Here is an 8,178-nt window from a genome sequence, read left to right as displayed (position 1 = left end):
AAACTGTTGACATTTTGGGTCGGGAAGGTCAACTGCTTTCTCCTGTCCGTAGTTGCTCCCTGCTGAGTTCCACCAGTATTTGGTGAGAGACCAGATCTCATATCCCTGCTCCCACAGCAATGAGGGCTTGACTCAGTGTAATCTTGGCTCTCCCGGGTGATCTTCAAAGTGCTGGACTGTCAGTAAGGAGATGGCAGATCATCTCCCAAGGAAGTAGATCGTGCCACAGTAATTTTTTAAGAGCTGGCCAATTGCAGACTTGGGGAAAAAAATGTTTTCATTTGGTTTGGGAAAAGAACGAGGTAAAAGCAAGAACTGTTGGGGGGTTATCAAGAGTGCAATAAACTTGTGGTGAGGTCATTTTCCAATAGCAAGATCTTTATTCACATGGTGTTCTTGATGCATGGTGGGGGGGGGGGGGGGGAGGAAATCGCCAAAATTCGTTAAGCAGCCGCCCTTGTCCACCCACCTCCCCCCAAACCCCACCGAATCGCCGGCTGACTGGCAAGGCCTTGAACCCCTGCAGTGGTCTGCAGAACTGCCTCCTCCAGAAACTGCTCCCCTCGGGGCAACGCATTCCGGTCACTAGCCCGCTGGCCGATGCTGTAAGCTTGCAGACGTAGCACACCCGGGGCCTTTGAGACGGTGCTAGAGATGATGGCAGCCGATGGGCCGATGCCAGATTTATACTTCATCTAAGACTCTTCCCCACACACCATGCCTTCCGTCAGAAGTGGAGAGAGTGAGCAGTTTCAAGTTCCTGGGTGCCAAGATCTCTGAAGACCTAACCTTGTCCCAACGTAACAATGCAGTTATAAAGAAAGCAAGATAGCGACTATGCTTTAGTAGGAGTTTGAAGAGATTGGAAAGTCAACAAAAACTTCTAGATGTATGATGAGCTTTCTGACAGGCTTCATCACTGGTATGCACAGGACCGAAAGAAGCCGCCGAGGGTTGTAAATTTAATATTTAATGCTACTCACCTCGTGGGGTGTCCAGGGAGACGTAGCACCTCTGGTGAAGGGGCTTGTCGTGTCCACTCTGGGGCAGCTCACTCACCTTTGGTCCCCTCTGGACACTCAGCTGTCTCCCCCGTGGCCCCACGTAGCTGTTTGCGTGCGACCGGGGGTCACACCCCAGCACACTGCTCGGAAAGGCGGGCTGAATCAGGTGAGGGTGGCCGGCGGGCCTCAAGCTCCGGGCGGGATAAAGGTACGCCTGTCCTAGCCTGAGAATTCAGTCTACGGTGAGATCCGACAACGCTCCGTGGAGAGCGAAGGGCAAGGACAAGGCACGGGAGATGTCACGGTCACCCACCGCAACCGGGGCAGACCCCAGTTTGGGTCGCTTGTTCCTACCGCTGGATTGGGACTATGGAGCGTGGATCTGCCCCAGTGCAACAGGTTTCCCGGTTTAAAGACCCTCCCACACAGATTTCCCATCATCGTCGGACACGATGGACCAACCACCCAGTGACCCTTGGTGCTGGGAGGGTCAGGGAGTGATGGGTGTGTCAGGGAGAATGGGATGAAGGAGCGTGGTCTGAGGTGAATCAGATATTTTCACAAATTATTCCTTCGGGACGTTTTCCAATCACCATCTCCAAACGTCACCATACCTCAATGGTCTAAAATGCCCATTTACCACCCTTTTGCCCAATGTTTCTTCTAGACTATCACCTGAACATGTTGCCATGGGGAGGAGCGCCCTGTCAGGTTATAAGACATAAGGGAGCCATTCGGCCCATTACATTGGTGCTACCATTCTGTCATGGCTGAGCCATTTACCTCTCAACCCCCATTCTCCTGCCTTCTCCCCGTAACATTTACCGCCCTGGCTAATCGAGAATAATTAACACGAAAAATTCTGCAGATGCTGGAAATCTAAAGCAACACACACACACACACACACAAAATGCAGGACAAACCCAGGTCAGGCAGCATCTATTGAAATTAATGAACAGTCGACATTTCGGGCCGAGACACCCCAATGAGAAGGCCGAGGGAGGGGAAGGAGCATATATAGAAGGTGGGCGGGAAATTTAAAGGGCTGGAGGAGAGTGAACCATAGGAGGGGACCCAGGGGGATGTGATAGGCAGGTGAGAAGAGGTAAGAAGCCAGAGTGGGGAACGGAAGAGGGGAAGGGACAAGAAAAAGAATGAAATTACCAGAACGACAAATTAACATTTACACCATTAGGCTGGAGGCTACCTGGGTGGGATGAGGTGTCGCTCCTGCAACCTGACACTGGCCTCAGCGTGACAGAAGAGGCGGCCATATGTCGGGACAGGAAGAATTGGCCATTGGGAAAGCTTTGTTTCTCGTGGATGGAGCAGAAGTGCCCCACAAAGCTGTCCCCCAGTATGAAATCAGCTCTCTCATAATGGCCGATTTATTTCCCCTCTCAACCCCACTTCCCCTGAAGAAACTGACGCCCTTGCTAGTTAAGAACCTGATCTTATAAGGGCTGATTTACTTTCCTTCTAAACCCCATTCACCTGTCTTCTCCCCGTAGCATTTGACAACCTTACTAATCAAGAACCTAGCAACCCCTGCCTTAAATAACCCAGTGACTGAGCCTCTGCAGCCGTCCATGGCAACGAGAGGCACAGATTCACCATGTACGATCGCATACCCATTGTGAGCGGGGGTTCAAACCTGTGCAGAGAAACCCCATGGAATTTCCAATCGCAACACCTGTGGATGGATGATCAGGGATTCCCAATGATCCAGAAAAGGAATTTCAGCATGTGGCACTCCCAGCTATAACCATATAACAATTACAGCACGGAAACAGGCCATCTCGGCCCTGCTAGTCAGTGCCGAACTCCTACTCTCACCGACTGGCACTCAGCCCATAACCCTCCATTCCTTTCCTGTCCATATATCTGTACAATTTAACTTTAAACGACAACATCGAACCTGCCTCAACTACTTCTGCTGGAAGCTCGTTCCACACAGCTACCACTCTGAGTAAAGTAGTTCCCCCTCATGTTACCCCTAAACTTTTGCCCTTTAACTCTCAACTCATGTTCTCTTGTTTGAATCTCCCCCACTCTCAATGGAAAAAGCCTATCCACGTCAACTCTATCTCCCTCATAATTTTAAATACCTCTGTCAAGTCCCCCCTCAACCTTCTACGCTGCAAAGAATAAAGACCCAACTTGTTCAACCTTTCTCTGTAACTTAAATGAAACCCAGGCAACATTTTGGTAAATCTTCTGTATTCTCTCAATTTTATTGACATCTTTCCTATAATTTGGTGACCAGAACTGTACACAATATTCCAAATTTGGCCTTATACAATTTCAACATTACAGCTTTCCTGGTGCCAAGACCCTCCAGGAAATAAACTAACCCAAAATAAAACTTTCAATTGCCAGTCACAGAACAAATCGAGCACCAGTAAAAAGGTTTTATTTTGTAGATGTTTCATCTTTAAATATATATATAAAAAAATTAAATCATGATTATCACAAGCTAATGTAATTACAGATTATTACAACGGGGTGAGGAAGAAGCAGGCCGTACAATCACAGGAATTGAGAGACAACACACTGGTTAATCAGACCACCATGAAATCCTTACAGTGACACACTATTGAAACTTGCCCGGACCAAAAGCTTACTTGCAGGGGGGCAGTAGTTTTTAAATTAAAAGTTTTCAAACAGTAGCATTTTTGATACACGCAACAGGAGATGATGAAACAGCAAACCACCCTGTCTGCCATGATAAATCACATTTTGATTACAATCCCCAATCCCACTCAAACGACCGTGAATTACACTGAGCTCCTGCGGCAGCCCAGAACTGTCTTGTTTCACTGGTAGCTCTGCCAGACTTGCATGGCAACAGACTTTGCCTGAACTCAAAAAAGACTGAAGTTCCACCGTGGAAGTCACTGCAGGACAGATTTGGAGGGGGTTTGCTGGCCAAGGTGGAACAGCATATTTGGGAGGATTACCACAGCTCCTGCTGTCAACTGGAGGCTGATAGGTTATGGCTCTCCAGGCTGATTTGCTCGTGGTTGACGCAAAAACAGAGGAACGAGACAGTTCCCAAGCGCCTCATTATGACAATCACGACACCACCAGTCAATAAACCAGGGTAAAGCTCGAAACGAGCCGGGGCCACACATCACCTTCCCCTCAGGGGTCTGGAGTCCATGCCATACTTTGTCTTCGAGGCAGTGAATGTGTTTTGGGAACACAATAAAACTCTGAAGGGTTACACATTTCATGTTTGACACTACTCTGCTAGGTTTAACTCTTTGCACTAAATAAAAGACAAACTCCTGCCTGATACTTGGGCACAAGACCATTCTCCCTGGAGTCTGGTCAAGTATTTGACCTGCTGGCAACACTGAGGCAAAGACGCCACTCTCAGCTTGTCAGGCAGCTGCTGATCACCCTTCACCATTCACAGGGCACCCAGGCAGCACCTCCAACAACCACCCCCCCCCCCCCCAGGGTTCCAAGTTCCTCTGGAAATCCCCCCCCATTCCTCAATATGGGTTCTCGCGATACACATTTATAAAATCTCTCACTGTCCCGTGAATTACAACAAAACAATTCAACACAAACAGGGCTTGGTTGAGATCTTGCCAGCCGTACAGCTGAAGCCCCGACAACGAGGGCCAATTCAGGAACACAAGTCGCTCCCACCATCCCTTTCCAGACTTGTCTGTACAGCTCCGACAGTCCGCTCCATAACATCGTGCACCTGATCCAACAGAGAGTCACAGCTCACAATAAATCGGACCACCGGCAAGCCGGCTGAGCTCTGCAAACTGAGCCGGGGAGGCTTGCACCTTCACCGTTGACAAAGGCGAGGGCAGACGGAACGAGGGAACGGCGGGTGGAGTCAGGTCAACCAACTGCTCGGGTACTCTTCCTCGTACTTCCAGAGCAATGTTTCACGACAGATATAAACACGCACACACAACTGCATGTCCAACAACAGTCCGATGAACATGGAGAGATACTCCACACCAACTTGAATAACCAGATGGCAGTCCTTGTGCCGGGTGTCCAGCAGATACAACCCGAGGCTCCTCGGAGGATCCACGTTACCAATTGAAGTAGTTTCATTCTGCAGTCACCTCCAGGTCGCTTCAAAGCCCAGGACGACTGTGGAATTTGGCAAATACACCCAACACAGTCAATTTGTTTTACTAGGACTCTGCCCAAACAGGTGAATTAATCCCATCGTCTCAAATTTGGTTGGGAAGGCATCTCAGGCCCTCCAGAAGAGTGCGGACGGTTTCAGTTCAAACAGATTGACCCAAGCGGCGCACCAGATCAGGGGTCCCGTTCCTTCTTCACCTTGATGTCGCCGGCCAGGATGGTGGCGATCTCACCCTGCATGAACGCCCAGGGCACACTGGAGCCGACCAGCTGGGCACTTCTCGCCGCTGGGGCAGTAGACCTCCCCGCCTGCCCCCTGGGCCTTGATGCTCTCCCGCGAGCAGGGGAAGCAGAACTTGTGGGCGGGCACCGAGGGGCACTGGACAAAGTGGGTGTCCTCCAGCCGCTGGTGGCAGATGGTGCAGCACAGGGGCCCGTTGGAGGAGTCGGGGGCCCCCTGCACCTCGCTGGCGTGGCCGGAGTCCGGGGGCGCCAGGCTCGCCGTTGCGGGGGGTCAGACGCCGCTGGCCGCTGTGCCCGGGGGCCGTGGTGGAGTGCACGGGCTGGCCGCTGTCCTTCGGGTCAGCGCCGCTGCTGCTGGACCAGGGCCACGGGCGAGTGGGCCCACTTGTGCCCCTCCTTCACCGCCAGCCACCCACGGCTGCCCGTCACCCACCGCCTTGCCCGCCGCCTCCGGCTCCCCGTCCGGCGAGGCCTTGCGGCGGCGGGTCCCGGGCCGGGCCCTGTCCCCCCGGCAGACCTAGGCCCCCCGAGTGGGGCTCGGGCAGAAGGTCGGCGGGCAGGGCCTCCTTGAAGAGGCGGGTGCCCTCGGTCAGCAGCTGGGAGAGGGGCCGCCAGTCACCCGAGCCCCCCGGACCTCCTCTGGTACTCCAGGCAGTCGAGGCCGGGCTGCCCGGTCTCTCCTTGCTGCTGTCGCTCAGCATCCGGCGGCAGGCCTCGGTCGCTCCGCAATGCACGGAGCCCGAGCCGCTGGGTGTACTCGATCAGGAGGCGCAGCTCCAGCGCCCGGTCCTGGGGCCTCTCGGCCGCATCGAAGGCCAGCACCCGGGCGGTGAGGGAAGGGTCGGCCCGCAGGCGGAGGGCGAAGGGGGCGCACTCGGACAGGCCGAGCAGCGAGTCCCGCACGGCGGCTGGCCGCCCGGCCCACTCCTCGGCGCGGTGGCGGAGGGCGCGGCCCAGCTCGGCCAAGGCCTCCCCTCCGGGGGTCGAGGAGGAGGCGGCCCCGCCGGGTTTCTCCCGCAGGGCCCGCTCCAGCTCGGGCCGGCGGCCCAGCTCCAGGCCGAGGGCGGGCGCGGGCCCGGGGCTCAGGCCCAGGAGGGCGGCGGCGGGGCCCAGCAGCGGGCGGCGAGCGGCCGGGAGCTCGGGACCGGGAGGCGGGTAGTCGGGAAGCAGGAGGCGGTGAGGGTGAGGGTGAGGGTGCGGGGCGGGAGGCCGGGGCGCGGGCGAGCGGGGCGGCGGGGCCTGGGCCTGGGCCGGGGGTACGGCCGCGGCGGCGGGGGCCGGCAGCCCATGTGCCCGCTTGAGGTGGCGCGCCTGCTCGATGACGCGCTCGATGCGGTCGGCGCCCTCATAGTTGACGCAGCCGCGGCACACGGCCTGCGAGAAGTCCCAGATCATGGCCCACGGCATCCGCGGCAGGTCGCACAGGTAGCACGAGTGGCGGCGGCTGGCCGAGGCCGAGGCGGCCGCTGCAGCTGCGGCCGCGGCAGCAGCGGCGGCGCTGGTCGGAGGCGGCGGGGCCGAACCCATGGCCCCCGGGGCGAACGAGCGAGCGCGGCGTCCGACACAATGGAGAAGGGAGAAGACTAGGCCCCAAGGCACTGCGCCTGTGCTAAATGTTCGGTCCTCCAGCAGCCCGGTGCCTGAGCGGATCGGTCCTCCAGCGGCACTACGCCTGCGCGAAATATTGGGTCCTCCAGCAGCACGGTGCCCAAGCTAACCGGTCCTCCAGTGGCACTACGCCTGCGCGAAATCTTCGGTCCTCCAGCAGCACGGTACCCAAGCTAACCGGTCCTCCAGCAGCACTGCGTCTGCGCGAAATCTTCGGTCCTTCAGAAGTAAGGTCTCTAACTCCCTGGGCCGATCGGCCCAATGTCCCACGGAGGGTCTTGGCCCAAAACTTCGACTATGTATTTCGTTTCGTCTATTCGGCCTGACCTGTTGAGTTCCTCCAACACTTGCCTGCTCAAACTGACAGGTACTTCGAGCAGCACTACGCCTGCGCCAATAGCTCAACTCCCTCCTCCAGTTTGCGCCTGCGCCAACGATCAACCCTCCCTCCCGCGCTGTTATTATGTCACCACACGCCCCACTGCTTTGTGGGATTTGTAGTTCCACTTCCTGCCATCCCGCATTCAAGTTAGAAATTTAATTATATTAAACATTAAAATCATGGGGGGGGGTAAAATTCTATTGGTGGGTGACACAGTGCCGTGACAGTTAACATTGCTAGCGATCAGGGTTCAATACCTGCCGCTTTCTGGGAGAAGTTTGTACATTCTCCCTGTGACTGCGTGGGTTTCCTCCGGGTGCTCTGGTTTCCTCCCACAGTCCACTGACTAACATGCGGGTTAGTCAGTGAGTAGTGGCCACTGGAAGTGTGGTGACACTTGCATGCTGCCTCTGGCACCATGTTGGCGGTTGACGCAAAATGACGCTTTTCGTTGTATTGGCGTTTCGCCATTTTGTCTCAGCTCTAAATCTGTGCCAGGCAGTGAGGTACACTTGCTGCAGATTCCCACTGGCATAGCCTTCTGCATAATTACATCCATGTGCTGGGCCCAGGAGAGATGTTCTGAGATGATTCCATTATCTGCAGCTGTTCGATCTGTCAGTTCCCAGCCTCTGTTGTTATTCCGACTCTCCCTTCCACCACCTGCCTATCGTCCCCCTCACCATCACCCCTTATATACACATTTCTCCCCTTTATCTCTCCATTGCGACCAGGGGTTCACAACCTTTTCTTATGCGATGGACCTATTCCATTGAGCAAGGGTCTGTGGGCCTCAGATTGGGAACTCCTGATCTCGAT

General features: G+C 55.2%; 1 pseudogene; it reads right to left on the bottom strand.

Annotated features, from left to right (window-relative positions):
• Nucleotides 1-3,400: 3,400 nt before the first annotated feature.
• Nucleotides 3,401-7,377, bottom strand: LOC140203789 (interferon regulatory factor 2-binding protein 1-like; annotated as a pseudogene).
• Nucleotides 7,378-8,178: the final 801 nt, after the last annotated feature.

The sequence above is a fragment of the Mobula birostris genome, chromosome 10 (assembly GCF_030028105.1).
Source record: "Mobula birostris isolate sMobBir1 chromosome 10, sMobBir1.hap1, whole genome shotgun sequence".
Taxonomy (NCBI): Eukaryota; Metazoa; Chordata; class Chondrichthyes; order Myliobatiformes; family Myliobatidae; genus Mobula; species Mobula birostris.
Note: the sequence above shows the minus strand (reverse complement) of the source record. Positions and strands in the feature narration are given on the sequence as shown.